The following is a 16,232-nucleotide window of genomic DNA, read 5'->3' as shown; positions in this document are numbered from 1 at the left end:
ATCTTGAGAGGCTGGACATACAGGCAAGTCCAAGATACCAAAATACCAAAATCAGCCAGGAAAATTCTACTAGGCAAATACAGGATGGAAATCAGCTTTCCACATAGCAATCCTGCAGATCAAAAGGGATCTGCAGGACATCAACCAGTGATGTCAAGCGGCTCATGGATCTCAGATCAGAACCCTTTCCTTTTGCTCAAGAGTAGGATAATCTCGGTTAGAGTACTATGCCTGCTCTGGAGCTCCTGGCTGCAACTGAAACCTCCAGGAGACATTCCAGAGGAAAGGAAAAGAACTATCACTGATTTTAGACAGAACTGATACTGTCACCATAAACAGCAGAAGACTGAAAAGGACCTGGGAGACATGAAAACAGTCTTCAAAAATATAGAGGTTGCTAGACAGGAGGAAGAAATAATTCTGTTTTCTGTGCTCATTTGCACACATGGCAAGCAATGTGTCATGTGAGAATTACATCAGGAAAATTTTGGTTAGTCACTAGGAAAATGCTTCTAATGGAAAGGAAAGCATGGAAGTACATTGCCAGAAGAGCCTCCCCTGACTGAATATCTGTCAGGAGTGGTCAATGTCCATCCTGCTTGGTGACTAATGAGCTTCTAAAAGGAGCTCACAGTTGCATGACTCAGGAGTGAACTGGGAACAAGAAGATGCTGACAAAGTCCAACTCTGTTAGCACCTTTAAACTGGCTGCTAGTCATAAACACAGTACTATTACAAATAATTCTTGGTTTCCCAGTTGCTTTCCACATATCTCCACAGCCTTCCAGACTTAATTCAGGCTAATTCAGTCACAGTTGTCTGCTCAGTCGTCAAATCCTCTTACCTGGATGTGACAACTCAGTTTTGATCATCTCTGTTTTCCAAAGTGTCAGTGCTAAGGTCTATAGTAAGTCACCAAGGCATCATGTTACCAGCAGACCAGGAGTTTTAACCAAAACACTTTTCAACCTTGTGTCTTATAAAGTGGAGCATGATTTGGACTGAAGTTTCCACACTGAGACATTTCTAAAATCATCATCTAAATGTTGCAGAGTGCCAAAGCCTGAAATAACCAAGGACTCAGCAAGTGACCAGCAGTGACCTGATTCTGGCAGCCAGAGGTGTTGTTCTAGCAGAGGATGTTGCTTGACATTCAACCCAAATAAATACATCATCCTGGCAAACAAGAAGAAAAAGGATAGAAGCAGACAAGGTGGCCTTTCTCTGCAGACACTACAACAGACAGAGGAGAACTCCAGAGCTGTGACCACCGGCATGAAGGATTTTATTGGTGTTACCACATCAGCCATAGCAAATACAAAGCCATAAGGTTGGTCCCCAGGAGTAGGAAAACCCTGAAGCAGCAGCTTGGACTCTGCCTGCTTTTTCTTTGCCCTCATTTTATTTCTCACTCCAGGAGCACCATTGAAAGTAGGATTCATGATGCAGCAATCAGGCACACGAATTTCACTTCAGGGAGAAGGTAAGTGCTTAACACTAACAAAATGAGTCACAAAAAAAATACTGATTTCCTGCTCAGGCACCTCACTAAATTTCTTCACACCTAGACTTACTTTGACATCTAAGGGTGGCACGCCCTGCGCATGCCCAGGAATGCCACTAGCTCAGCTCAGTGCCCCTGAAGGGCCCATCTCCTCCAGTGGGCTCCTGTCACACTGACAGCACCGGCTTCAGCAAAGCCCAGCAGTCACAGCCACTCTCCATCAAACCAGTGCACACAACAGCCACCTTCTGCAACTTTGTCAGTGGAGCTCAGGAGGCAAGAGCTGTGCTTCCAAACGTCAGCTCAGCCTCGGGAGGACTTGATAATTTCCACACCCTGAAGGGACCAGAGAGCCCTGGTGGAGGAGTTGCTTTCTCCTCCTGGGAAAGCTCAGCTGCTGCACAGCCCTGCGCCTTTTGGGCTCAGAGCCCTGCTGTGAAGCTTCATCACCACATGGGTGGATTTGATTTTGAAGGCCCCAGTGAGGAAGGGCTGTGTCCTGACAACAGCCAGGATGGTCCATACTGCTGCTCTTCTTCCAGGAGCATCAGCAACAAAAGCTTGCCCATCCCAGCTACCCCATCGAGGGAAAGAAGACCACGAACAGTTCCTTGCTTCAGCCATCAGCCACACAAGGCAGACGCCTACTGGGTGCCTCAAGTGGGGCCAGGCCAGGGAGGCAGAAAAATTGCTGGCAGCATGGCATTTGGCTCCTGCAGCCTTCAAGCGGGGACTGGGAGAACTGGTGCGTGGTTCTGACTCCTGGCTGATGCACACAAGCACATAAGAGTTCACAGGGATCAGGATTTACACCCCTTCTGGCCTCAGTCCTGCATTCAGCAGCTCTTGGGGAGGAATAAAGCTGAGACAAAGCTTTTTAATGACAGTGAGTGGGACCTGTAAGTCACTCTTATAGACAGGTACAGCCTTTCCCATTGCAGCACTGTAGGAGGAAACAAGTGAAACCACATTCATGTTCCCTTGGACTTCAAAAAGAACCAAATTCTCCAATCTCTTTCGTGCAGTTACTGGCTGGAGGAGTCTTCATAGCAAGAGTCCAAAAGCATCATGAGAAAAGAGGAGCTACAGCTCCTACAGCCCTGTCATGCTCTCAGGACTGTGTCATGCTTTCACTGGCCCCCACTACAGTATTTTTATGGTTTTCTTGCTTTCCTTTCTGCTCTCTTTCATGCTCCCCTGAGTTTCAATCAAAGTTGCATTTCCCTGCTTCTCGTTCTCCCCAGCCTCTTGCATTCCTGGAATGAAAACAAGGACAGACGGAGCTGGCTGGCTGTAAAAAGCTGTTCTTACAATGAAAGCAGTGCTTTCCAATAAAACTTAAGCAGTCTGGCTGCACTGCCTGTGCTCTGCTTCCCTGCTTTAGGGCACATCTGCAGAGATACAGCAACCTCAGATGGGTGACATAAATAATATAGAATCATTCTTAATAATCAAGCAACATCAGCGTTGCCAAAAAAGTAGCCAATACACCCAATCCAACTACTGCACACTTATAAATATGTTGATCTCTGGAACCCCCCCTTCCCCCAGAGCTGGTGAATGAACCAATCCCAGGTTTGATTTTTCTCTTAGCTGAGTTGTTTATTGCCAAATTCTAAAACAAAACCAAACAAAACACATACACACAAAAAGGCACTTTCCAAATGTGATTTATGAAGTGCCTCTAAGTAAGCACATGCTTGGACACATGAAAACACCCAGGGCTGGGGTTCCAGCTGCACAGGAAAAGCAGCAGCAGGAACTCTCACTGCATAATAAACTACCTGAGGCCCTTTGCTTTCTCTGAGAAGGCTTGAGGACAGATCTTCAGGGAGAGGCATAACTGTATCACTTCATTAGCTTCCTTCAAGTTGTGAAATTATACCCTTTTTGTTTCATTTTGAAAAGCTTCTTTTATACACAGTCACACACACGTGAAAAGCAACTATCAGCCTTCGGTCAGTTCGCACTACAGCATCCCTGCATATCCAAATAGTTCAACAGCCCTAACTTTAAGCCTTTACCAGCATCTCTTCTATCAGCAAAAAGGAAGGCTCCTTAAATTTAATTTTAAAGGGCAAAAGAAAAGCACATTAATCTTCAATCCATCTCTGGTTAACAAGAATGCTGTGTACTCTATCCCAAAGCACTGTCCAGGACACACTCACAGCTATTTGCAGAGTTCTTGTATCACTCTTGTACACTCAATATGTAAGTGAGAAGCAAAACAGGGGTTTCAGCAAAGACAGAGGTCATTTGCTGTAACTTGTCTGCTCTGAGTGGTTAAATTCAGCAAAGCATTTTGAGCACTATGACAAGCTCCATGGTAATGCCTGATCCAACAAAGGTGGTGTGGTAGGGTGGCAGGGACCTGCAGCACCTGCTTAGCCCTGTACAGAGCTCAAAATTGCATCTCCAGAGGTCCGTGCTCTGTGCTTTACCCCGACTCCTTCTCTCCTCCCCAGGCCTGTGGAAGTTTAGATATTTTTAGCTATTTGCCATGAGTGAAGGAATGTCTTTTCCAAAGTTACCTCATTCATAAGGGCAGCTCCGCCAAGACAAACAGGTCCTAAGTGTGATTACACCAACTGCAGCCAGGGGAGAGAGCTCACACCACAGTAATGTGCAGGCTCGAATCCTAAGTACCTGGAATTATTAGTATTTATTGTGCATGAAATTACGTTCCTGACTTCCTCACCTGGCCACACAGATAGGAGAGGGAGGGAATTTCAGATCCTTCCTGCCCTTATGTGGCTGAGAACTTCTGAAAGCAAGTGAGCAGCCCTGAAAGCTCCAAGATAGATGAAGGATGGGATTCATCAGGGGTGCTTCCTGCGCTGGGGCCTTTTCGGGAATATATGCTAAAAAGAAAGCCAACAGCAACTCAATTTCTCACCTGGGAAATCTATTCTACCTCAGGCTTGTTTTGTTAATCACATACTCAACTCCGTATGCCTTTACCCTCATCTCATTAGGGCCATCCCATAAGCATACAGCAATTAACACCCTCTGGAGCAAAGGGACCAAGAACTCAGTGAATAACCCCTATGTAAAACTATTGTGCCTCAAACACCAACTAATTAACTCTCATAAACACCATCAATGTTGTAAAACCAGTATAGCATTTACCTTTCACGAGTGAGAAAGTCAAAACATGGAAGTTTGACATTGACTTGCCCAAGGCCACCAAAGCAAATCAGTGTCAGAGTAAACTAAAGCTGGCAAAGCTTCTTCCTTGCTCCACCCCACACTGCCTATGTGATCCCAGATCTGATGGATCATTTCATTTCATTAACATAAATTGTAATATAGGTGATGATGGATGTCATGGGTTAAGACTGGCCCCCCCGAGAGTCGGGGGCTCAGAGGTGGTTGGGTGCCAGGGCAGTGTTCCCTGGAGAGCCAATCACCACTCGTCTTGTTCGCTTCTGCTAAAAAAATCATATATACACAGACACTGGAAGCTGTTGGCAATATCTGCTGGTATCTGCTGCATGTAGAAGGCCAGGGGGTGGCTGGGTTCCTTCTTCCCCCCTCTGGGAGGGGGAAGGGAAGCCCTGCGGCCCCCCAGCTCTGCCTAGGCCAGAGTTAGAGACAGCATTGGAGTGAGTGTATGTTTGTGAGGGACGCGACTCACAAACAACTGGTAAGTGGGAGAGAGAGAGAGAGGCAGGCCTTGCAACCAGGCCCTCTTCTTCTTCCCCCCCCTCTTTGCAGCCAGGCTGCAGAAGGGGGCTGGTTTTCCCTCTCACTGTTTAGTGGGAGTGGTGCAAGGCTCAGCATTGAAGCAGAGCCAAGTGGACGGGCTGATAACGAAGCAGCTCACCGCTAGGGAGAAGAATCACAGGTGAAATTGGAGATGGGCCAGAGAGAGAGAGGCTCGGGAGTTGCCCTGCCGAGGTTTGACCAGGGGCAGCCGAAAACTGACTTGGAGGAATGAAGATTCCAACGCATATTGTGATAAGCTACACTACAGCAGGGGCCCCTGGTGGTCTAGTGGTTAGGGTGCAGCACTTTCACTGCTGCGACCCGGGTTCGATTCCCGGCCCCCCGGGCAGATGGAGCTCGTTAGCCCTGTAAGGCCATCCATCTAAGAGAAGGTCACTCTAAACAAACCTACGTTCTGAGACCCTCACTGCCACTGTCCAAGCTTGCTCGGCCCCGGCAGATGAACCTCAGGATTAAAGGGTGGGCTCAGTTCAGCGCACGCTGTGTCTCACCTAAAAAATCCACTGCGCAGGCTCGAAGGGTTAATGACCTTTCCCAAATCTTCGCTCGCGAAGACTGGCCATACACTACAGCAGCAGCGAACCGAGGTATGAAAGCGAAAGAGAGAACCATGCAACAGAGATGGCACAAAACGAAAAAGAAAGGACTCGGAGCTATCTTGGACTTTGTGAGGAGAAAGAACTGCAGCAAACAGCTGAAGGTTGGTAGGGAGTGCTCAGGGGCCCCGAACACTCACACGAGACAGAGACTGGTTACTTATCAGCCTGAAAAGGCTTTTCCTGGACTAATTGAGGAAGAAGCTTTGAAGGGACTGATAGAAGTGTAATATATATATATATAGTTGCTTTTAGTTTGTACAATATATTTATTTGTGTAAATAAATGTAAATACTTCCCCTTTTCCCTATAGAAGCCTCTGGCCTGAAAGTTTTCTCTTCAGTGTTGAGATAAATTGTGGGAAGGGGTGGGGGAAGCCTGGAAATTGGATTTTAGATTTCTAATGTGGCTCAAACTGCCACAATGGACAAAGAGACAATGACATCCATCCCCTCAAAGGGCATGAGTTTGTCCTGGTGTGTCTTCTGCACAGCATTTAGCATCCTCTCAGCAGCAACAAACTCAGGAAAAACAACAACAACAACAAAAAGAAAAAACCTTAATCCCTTCCCAGGGAGTTCTTGTCTACAAAATTCTCCTTATGAAAGACAGATGTGAACCTGCCAGTCCAGTCAGATGCAGAAAGCCCTGGTAAATGCAGGAATGAACATTCTCGCACACAGAACTGGCAAGGAATAACGGGGAGATTTGAATAATGAAAGAAGTAAATCATTTCAATATGACAGGCTGGATTTGAGAACCATTTCAGGCCACGGACATGGAAATCAAAGACCATCATCTCTGGCAATCCCAAAGGAAAACAAACCTTTCCTTTCTCCAGAAAGTAAAGTTAGAAGTGAAGGTGAAGCAAATTGAGAATGAGGAAGGGAATGATCCCTGTTCAGCAAGGCACATTGCAATAATCAAAGCACACACGTTACCAGAGACATAATTTAAAGCAGGGATCAAATTCTACAAAGCAAGACAAAAAAGAAAAGTAATAGTAAAAGAATTCCATGAACAACAGGAAACCTCAGCACTGACAGGGCCTTGCTGAGCACTACACAAACCACATAGCATAAGCTGCACCTGAGAGGACCTTTCGTATTGCACAAATATTCAATCCCCCTGCCAGACTGCGAGTGTGATTTTTCTTTGATTTTTGTTAGCTAAGATCAAAATCCAGCATCTAATGAAAGCTCTAAGTCTCTCTAACCAGCAGGAATAAGAAAGATGCCAGCTGAATTTCCTGGATTAAGAAAAAACAACAGGAAAGCTTGGGAGGTCTACGTCTTACCTTGGACTCCTGGCAGCAAAGTGTGACAGCACCACATCTGCTTCCCATATCTAGAAAATGCCCAAGCCCACTTTTAAGGTAATGTTAACAGCAGTTTCCCAAATTAAAAAATCATCATTGTTCAGAAATCCAGAGCACCCAGCTAAAACCAGCAAGGTAACAAACATCACCTCAGCCAAGCTCAGCCCATTGCTGGATGTCACAGCACAGACACACCGACCCTCCAGATCACTCACCCATGGAGGGGAAGCTTCCCACTCTCAAAAATGCACGTTCAGGTAGTGACTTGAAAAGCCTGAAAAATGTATTAGGATGGAGAACTCCAGGCCCCAAGCAATGCTCTCTTCATCCACCAAAGGTCTCATCCCTGCCTACCAGTTCTCCAAGGATAGGAGATGCTGGTTGTATTAATTCTCAGCCTCCACATCTTGTCTTTTTTTTTAACCATTTCGAAATCATATTTCAATTCTCCCCTCAAACATATTATTAACTCAATTACTTTCTTGTAAGCTTCTTTCATTAACTTGTTAAATTGTTCCCAAACTTTCTAATCAAAATAACAGCAATTAATTTAGAAAGCTTTAGAAAGGTGAATTAGGCCCATTCACACCTCTCCAACCTGCAAACCAACCAGCTTTGACTCTTACAATACCCCTGAGAAATCAGGATCACATTTTACGGAGGGATTCTGCGATTAAGAAAGCACAATATATATATAGCATTGTTTGCTCTTCTTGCACCACCTCAAAGCCATTGTGGGCTAACACGGCACTTCTACACTCGCCTCCTTTGCGTCAGCTTTCACATCTTGGTGCATAAAATTTCTTCAGTCTTCCAGTTGTTCTTCTCCCCAGAGAGATGCCAAACCCTCTTCTCAAGCTGCAGGAATGATCTCACAAGTTTCTAATCACAAGGGTTTCTGCTGAGGGTGACTGCAAGTGACAATTCGAACTATGCAAGTCCTGTTCCAATACAAGAGTGTAAAAATGCAGCCGCTGCTGCTTGGAACGTGGCCACTGCTCAGCAGAGCAGAAACACACGGCACAATTCTGGGAAAAGCAAGAGGGAGTCCTTTGTGCAGCATGTGAAAGGCTAGGTAAAGGTGGGGGATTTGCAGGCATAGAAGAGATGACAATTCCAGGACCAGGCTTCAACAGTACTGACTCCCGCAGTGACCCCCAGAGCTCTTCCTTAATGCCCTCTTCCTCCTTTAACCCTTCTGCATTCCACTGCTGAGGCAAAGAATTCAGGTGGTGACTTGCTGAAACATTAAAGACTCTAATACAGTGTAAAATTGCCCTTTTTCAGCCTTTCTTTTTTTTACAGTGAGGATGATAAAACACTGGCACAGTGAGGTGGTGGATGCCCCATCTCTGGAAACATTCAAGGTGAAATTAGATAGGGCTCTGAGCAGCCAGATTTAGTTGAAGATGTCCCTGCTCATTGCAGGGTAGTTGGACTAGATGACCTTTAAAGGTCCCTTCCAACCCATACCATTCTATGATTCTATGATAAAAACAATACTTGTCCTCCCTCTTCCTCCCCACATGCCTGAAAGTTGCCATAGCTAAGGAGAAAAACATAGGCAGCTTCAGATCATTTGTCTCCTTCCGTGGTTCTTGTTCACCCGCTATCAGTCTCCCATATATATCGCTGTGAAATCAAGTTATATATTTGAAAATATATATCAACTGTCTGACATTTGAAAATCTATTTACAGCACTTTTCTTCTCATTACCCTGTTTACTTTACAACCTTGATTTTATTGAAATGCCATTTTGGAATATTGATTTCACTCAAATTGCAAATAAAAATGGGCTTTCTTGAAGAAAATTAAATATATATTTCATAGGCAACAGACAGGAAAATCTCTCTGAGTCACTCTTGCATAGAGAAATAATTGGCCCATTTAAGAGGGTTGTGTAATGTTGTATAACTCAGGAGACTGAGGGCTAAATGGTGTGCTGGGGAGATTAGGAGTTTAAAACCTGCTCACAGTCCAGTATCATCAGACCCATTTAGGCAGTCTCTGTGTTTCCATTTTTCATGGTCCTGACGAGGAAAATCTCTGCAGCAAAACTTGGCATTTAACTCCTTCTGTTCTCTATATGCCACCATGCCACCAGCTCTGCAGCTCTCTCTGTAAAACTTTTAGTAAAAGGTGGGTGAGTGGGACTGGACCTTCTCCAGTGGACAGAGAAGGTACGTGACACCGGCTCATTTTGTACATAAACATTTTGCCAGTAACACTTGGTCCAGGAGATGTGTGAAAAATCACACAGGTGACAGGGCTAAGCAAACAGTAACTCATGCTGGGGCCAGGAACTCTATTTGCTGCTTAGTTTCTCCTGTTAAGCAATAGAGTTAAACTACATGAACAAGGAAAAAAAAAGAAAACTTCTTGGCAGAGACTAGCTATGTCTTTACTGGGAAAATGTATTAATAGAGTTTGGTTGATGGAGTTGCAAATCAAGTTAAATAAAGCAACCCTGTATTTGAGGAGGAAGAAAAAAGGTGTCATTACAAAGGATTGTTCTTTGCAGGGCTGTGAACAGCCACTAGATGTGGGTTCACCTTTCCACCAGAGGGAATCCCTAAAATCTGTGTTTGACAGATTTGAAGTGCCTTCCCACCCTAAACGGAGGCTTATTTTGGGTGCTAAACCCTGCATATCACTCTTTGCCCTACCACAGGGCGAAGTGCCCGTGTGTTCAAAGAAGGAGCTTTACAAGCCCTTATGGGGCTTCATATATGGAGCATTCCCATGCAGACTTTTGCTTAGGAAAAAAAAAATCCAAAACATCCATCAGAATTGTTCCAGAAAGAAACAGACCTTGAAAAGCTTAAGGCCAGAATTTCAGATTCAGGGAAGTCTTGTACATCTGAGAAAATGGGACAACTGGAAATATGGGAGCAACACAAACTTGCCACAAAGTGATCTCTGGAACTTGCTGCAAAGTTGATAGATCTGTATTCCCTCATGCTACTCCTGTGCTTAACAATGAAAATTAAATCAATAGTTGTAGTTAGCTGTGTCCTGAAAGAACAGCCACACCATGCAACAAGTTCCCCACAGTGTCAGGATTGAAATTGGGCCCTGTGAGGACCCAACCACTGCTCAGTCATGTCAGCACAGCTAAACCCACAGCTGCAGGGTCAGCTCCAAGGGGATGGGATGGCATGTGCTAAGACAGCATAGCCCTGAGAGACCTTATGGATTTACATCTGGCCCCCACAGCAGGTGGGCTGGAGCTAACAACTCCAGCCAAATCTCCAGCTCAATGTCTTATTAATGTAAATCCTTCCATAACGCTACTAACTCGTTGTGGCAGATGCCATTTACTGCTTACGAGAAAGGCAAAAGAAGCTTCTGGATAAGAGGGTCCCCTGGTTTCAAAACTCGGTGACAAGGAGCAATGTCCCACTTTTTTGAGAGCTCATATGTTACCAATCGGCCAAGCACCAAGAGGAGAAGAATTCTGAATTTTTTGAAGCAGTTCTTTATCATAGGATCATTAAGGTTGGAAAAGACCTCTAAGATCATTGAGTCCAACAGTTAATTCAGCTCTGCCAAGTCCACTAGTAAAACCAGTCCCTAAGTGACACATCTACAAACTTTTTTCACACTTCCAGGGATAGTGAATCCACAACTTCCCTGGACAGTCTGTTAAAATACCTGACCACCCTTTTAGTGAAGAAACATTCCATAATATTCAATCTAAACCTCATCTGGTGTGACTTGAGGCCATTTCCTCACTACCTGGGAGAAGAGATCGACTCCCATCTCCCTTCAGGTAGGTAATGTCTCCATTGAATTTACCCAAAGCTACCAGAAAGACATTTAAGATGATTTCACTCTTAACTTTACTATAGTAAACAAAATCCCCATTAGCCAAAGCTGCCTTTGAAATGACAGACAGTATATATACACAAATCCCAGTGTATACAATAGGGGGATCAGAGAACAGGTAGCCTATACTGTAGATACTTGCCTTGAAAATGCTGTCATTGTAATGCTTGCATTTGCTCCTAATCCATCTGCAGGAAACTTTCAAATACAAGAAGTTGTTAAATCCAGAAACAATAAATTATCTACAAGGAAAAGGGAGAAGAAATAGCTTCTTTAATCTCCCAATAAAGAAACAAAGGAAATTGCATCATACCCAATGTGGCTGGCCAGGCAGACAGAGGGATCACTGCGTTGGCATCAGTGGTATTGCTTCCACAGATCCAGACAGATGGACACAGCTCTAGAGAAGAGGGCTGACCAGAATGCCTAGATCCACCTCCCTCCTGGCCATCCAAAAGTCTTGACACAATTTTTGTATCTGGTTACTCTTTCTCATACAAAGAGCATCAAGCCCCTGGCCCTAATGCATGGTGGGAGTGAACTTTGCTACTCAGACATGTTTCTAATGTGGTTCTCAAATAATGTGGGAAAGAAAAGTTATAATTCTCTTAGGCCAAGTGTAAAGCCCACCAGCTAAAAAGCGAAGCTAAGCTGAAAAACTACACTTGTCTTAATTTTCAGAGCAACATAAAAAAGAAATGAGAAACAGCTTTTTGACTCAGGTTTTTTTTAGCACTGCCATTTTTTTTTTCTGATCCATTATCTCATCAGTAGCAACACAGTTTATTTTCTGGCCTCCTTCCACAAGCTCTCCGGGTCAGATAGTGGTATTTGTTTTAATGTAATAAATATGGTTGTTAACCAAAAAGAGGCAGATGTTTATCCCCAGAATGTTCCCTACACTTTCCCAACCCCCCTTTCAGCAAGATTTTTTTCTGTCTAAATTAAGTGCATTTAAAAACCTGTCTGAAGTAACTACTCTGGAGCCAATAAATAACTGTTCCTTACTGGAGAATGACATCCTCCAGCCTCCATTGCCTCTGGCCATGCCCCTCTGTTTACATCTCTTCAAAGCAGGGTAACTATTGCCAAATCAGAGAAGCACCATTTCAGACTTGGTCTCAGAATCACAGGACGGGTCAGGTTGGAAGGGACTACGATGAGTCATCTGGTCCAACCTCCCTGCTCAGGCAAGGTCATCCTGGAGCACATGGCACAGGATTATGTCCAGATGGTTCCTGAATATCTCCACTGAGGGAGAATCCACATCCTCTCTGGGCTACCTGTTCCAATGCTTGGTCACTGCACAGTGAAGAAGTTGTTCCTCATGTTCAGGTGGAACTTCCTGTGCATCAGCTTCTGCTTCTTGTCGTATTGCTTGGCACCATGCTCAGACATTCCCCCTTCATACACATATATCCATTTATAAGAGTCTCCCCTTCTTATTGCCAGGTAAGGGGTTTTTCTATGCATCAGCCCCCTGAAGACTTGATGTATGGAGGCCCTTACACCACTATCTTTGACCCAGTTACAGTAACTCTCCGAAAAAAGGAAAGAAGGAGCAGAAACCTACAGGAAGCCATGTTCACAGCTGAAGGCAGATGTCTGCCACTGCCTGAGACCAAACTCACAGCCAGTTACTACAGAGCCACCAAGAAGCAGTAACTACTGCTCATCTGAGCCCTGCAAAACCCTGATACTCCACCTGCTTCTGCTCCATCAGACATCAGAACTGCAGCTTCGAGCTCACCAGAGAGCACTGACAGCTGAGTCATTGATGCTCTCTCTCTGATACAAGACCCAGTTTAAGCGAACAGTTCCTTACCTTGCCTAAACTGGCCATTCCTCAGAATCTGATGGAAAACGGGGTGCAAGATGAAAGCCAAGTGTAGATCTACCCCTGGAGGAGCAGAACAGACATTAACAGCAGTGACAGGGAGCTCCAGGTTTCTTCAGGGAACTCAGCACCTACCTATCAGCCTGAATGACTCGACATGGCAGAAGTTAATACAGAGAGCCACAGAAGTGGGAAAAAATTTCACTGTAGAGGTAGGAATATTTATCAGCTAAAGAAAAACTTCCCCCTCCATTGGGATTTGCCTTGGTAAACACAGAAGGTACAAGGCAACCGAATCACCCGGCCAGCCCCTCACCCCACATCCAGCCGGCGTGCAGAGCTGGTCCCCTCTGCTCACTCCGGCAGGATGCTCTGCAGCTTTGCTTCTCTGAAGTTTGCTTACATTACTGCCTCCCTTTGCTGACATTGGCAGCTTGCTCGAGCCTTTGCAAAACTATTTTTTCTTGGATATACTTAATCTATCTTACTTTTATCCCATCTGTGAGAAAAAGTGGCCGCAGCGCAAACCGATCCACTTGGCAATACCGCCAGCCCCGCGGGTCCCATGACCTCCTCACCAGGCTGCTGCAATGTTTTCTGTTTATCTGGTGCTGCTCTTGTGCATTCACCCATGTCCTATCCCAAATGCATCAGGAATTTGCAAGTTCTCCTAAAGGCCTCTTTCAAGGTGAATTAACCGAGCCTCATGCATACAATATTGCTGAGTGTGGACTTTCAGAGTTTTCTTTTTCCATATAAAGTTTTAAATAGGTTTAGACTGAAAATCTTCCTGAGGGATCTCACATGTTCTTCACACATGGGTCCTGCAAATGAAGTTGGATGTACTCCCTGAGAGAATCTACTGCAGCTCAGGGGGTCTCTAGCAAGGATACATGGACCACTACTGTCACATGCTGCTTCAAAGGGATACGGGGCCAAAAGGGGAGACAGTAAAGGCTGTACCCATATCAGCTGCTGGTAGTGTTGGAAATACACTGCCAAGAATGGTACCACTTGAAAAGCAGATGTGGGATGCCTGCTGTAATTGTATTGGGAGTTAATTCAAGAAAAGTCTGTGGCTGCTGTTATCCAGGAAGATGGACTGATTGCTCTCACCTTTCATTTACGTACCTGTGAAAACAGCTGGGTTTGCCTACTTTGTGAGACAGTGTCCAGAAGGATGTGAGAGGGTGGCCAGTGATGGGTGCTACATGCAGGACCGTGCTGGCTTGCCAAGTGCTGGAAAAGGCTCCAGGACACAAGGAATCATAGAATCATTTAACTTAGGAAAGTCCTCCAAGCTCATAGAGTCCAACCATTAACCCAGCACTGCCTAGTCCACCACTAAACCACATCACTAAGTGCCACATCTTCACGTTTATTAAATCTCTCCAGGGATGGTGACTCCACCACTTCCCTGGGCACTCTGTTCCAATGCTTGACCACCCTCTCTGTGAAGAAATTTTTCCTAATATCCTAGTTAAACCTGGTGCAACTTGAGGCCATTTCCTCTTGTCCTGTCACTTTTTACTTGGGAGAACAGACCAATCCCCACCTGGCTACACCCTTCTTTCAGGTAGTTGCAGAGAGCAAGGAAAGTGAGACTGTTTCTCTCCTTCTGTCACCTGAGGTAACATTGCCTATGGTTTGGAAGCAGGAACAATATGTCATTATCACAAGGAGATCTTCAAAACCACTTCAAGCAACTATTTGCAAATCCATGTGTATGTTTCTAAGTCCAAACATTTGTAAATCCACTCCCACCAGCTGGAAACACATGAGTCAGCGACTATGACAGGCACATATCCACAATTTTACAGGAATGCAGAAAGACATCATCCTTTTTTTAAATCAATATTTCAAATCAAAATTTCCTGAAGTAAATGGGTAAAGCAAAAGTTTTTTTATAAAAGAATGTACTTAAGTACTTAACTCCATCTTACGCTGTCCCCACTTCCAAATGAAAAAGCAAGACACAAGATGGTCTTTCTATTAGCAAGGACTGACAGGTCAAGCGATACTCTTACATCATTTCAACATCTTATTTTAAAAAAATCCATATCCTAGCTTGCCCAACATTACAAAATTATTTTCATTTATACATACATAAAAAACCATGTAAACTTTGAAAATTTACCTCTTTATTTTTATTTTCCCCCTTTCCTTTGCTGCCTCCATGGCCATCGTGGAAATGTACAGGTACGGGTAACCTTCATTTGTTTGCAGAATGCTTCAGACTTACAGATTAATTAATTCCAAAGAACTAGAGTACATGGAGTTCTTGGGAAGAGGGATATAATTACTGCATTTTAAGTTCTTCTGGAAAAATGTTAAAAGTGGCAATTTTTTTTTAGTTAATGTCTTTTCCCGCTGCTCATTCTGGCTGGAGGTATCCTCCTATCTTTCCTGACTAGCATTCATTTGTTCCTTACTGAACTGCAGGAGATAAAGGAGATGTCTCCTGTGAGATTGGGTGGGGAAAGAGTTGTGGTTCACAGGTGAAGCAGGGAAACCCAAAAGACCTGGAAAGCTCATTTTTCTAAGGATTTCACTTAATCAAATTATCACCAAACTGCAAGCCATTTCTAACCACTAATTACTCACCGCCTGGAAACTATTTTGAACAAATGTAAATGTACAAAATCTGGTTGATGATAGCCTTGAAATGTAGATCCTGGGAAGTCTGTGGAGAAACAAAAACAGACTTTCTTTTCATAACTTTGATCCTGTTCTAGGGGCAATAACACAGGCACATGTAATGAATCTTTCTTTCCTCTCCATTTTCTTGCCAAGGATGCTCTTTGGAAACACCACTATAGCTACGCTATGCTGTCTATCCTTCAGAATATATCAGATGTAATTTAAATAAATGCATGCTAGAATTTTTCTACAGTGCCTCCTGGTAAACAGCAGCTCTGATGAGCCTGATGTTCAGACTGAAGGGGCCAAAAAAAACTGAAGTCAAATGGAACAATTTGGTCTCATCCTACAGTACCAGACTCTACAGGGTGATACATAAAATACTTAAAAGAAGGAACAAGAGATCACAGATGTTTCCCCATAAAAAAGTGCAGCCTGCCTTAGCACCAACTTCTCCTCCTTCTTCTTTGAACCTTACAGAAAGGACTTCTCACTGTATATTGCATCATGGCAATGCCACAGCTGAATCCATGACCCATCCATGTACAAGGCAGGAAACAACCCCACAGATACCTTCAAGCAGCCCATGGCTGCTCCTGAGGATTTCTGAGCAGGCTTACTCCATACTTCTCTAAGTCACACAGTTCAATAGAAACTGTGTAGAACTAATTCTCTTAAAAGATATGGAGATTTTATTTTAAGTTTTCCCATACTATGAGTTGTTAATCTGAAGGTCCTTATGGCCCAAACTGATTTTTCAGATTGAAATAATCATGCTG

At 44.3% G+C, this 16,232-nt stretch overlaps 1 protein-coding gene and 1 non-coding gene across 7 annotated transcripts in view; one reads left to right on the top strand and one right to left on the bottom strand.

Annotated features, from left to right (window-relative positions):
- Positions 1 to 16,232, bottom strand: part of EVA1A (eva-1 homolog A, regulator of programmed cell death) — a 212,817-nt gene that overhangs the window by 41,329 nt on the left and 155,256 nt on the right. Inside the window, exon 1 of one of the 6 annotated variants that reach the window (XM_017812976.1) lies at positions 5,331 to 5,466. The exons of the other annotated variants lie outside the window; for them this stretch is intronic. The gene's annotated coding sequence lies outside the window, so the exon portion shown is untranslated. Of the gene's footprint in view, positions 1 to 5,330; positions 5,467 to 16,232 lie in introns of those variants that run through there. 6 annotated transcript variants of the gene reach the window in all.
- Positions 5,486 to 5,561, top strand: TRNAE-UUC. The gene has a single exon. It is a non-coding gene; the product is annotated as a tRNA-Glu (tRNA).

The sequence above is a fragment of the Lepidothrix coronata genome, unplaced genomic scaffold (genome assembly GCF_001604755.1).
Source record: "Lepidothrix coronata isolate B3197 unplaced genomic scaffold, Lepidothrix_coronata-1.0 Scaffold39, whole genome shotgun sequence".
NCBI lineage: Eukaryota > Metazoa > Chordata > Aves > Passeriformes > Pipridae > Lepidothrix > Lepidothrix coronata.
This window is presented reverse-complemented; position numbering and strand designations above follow the sequence as displayed.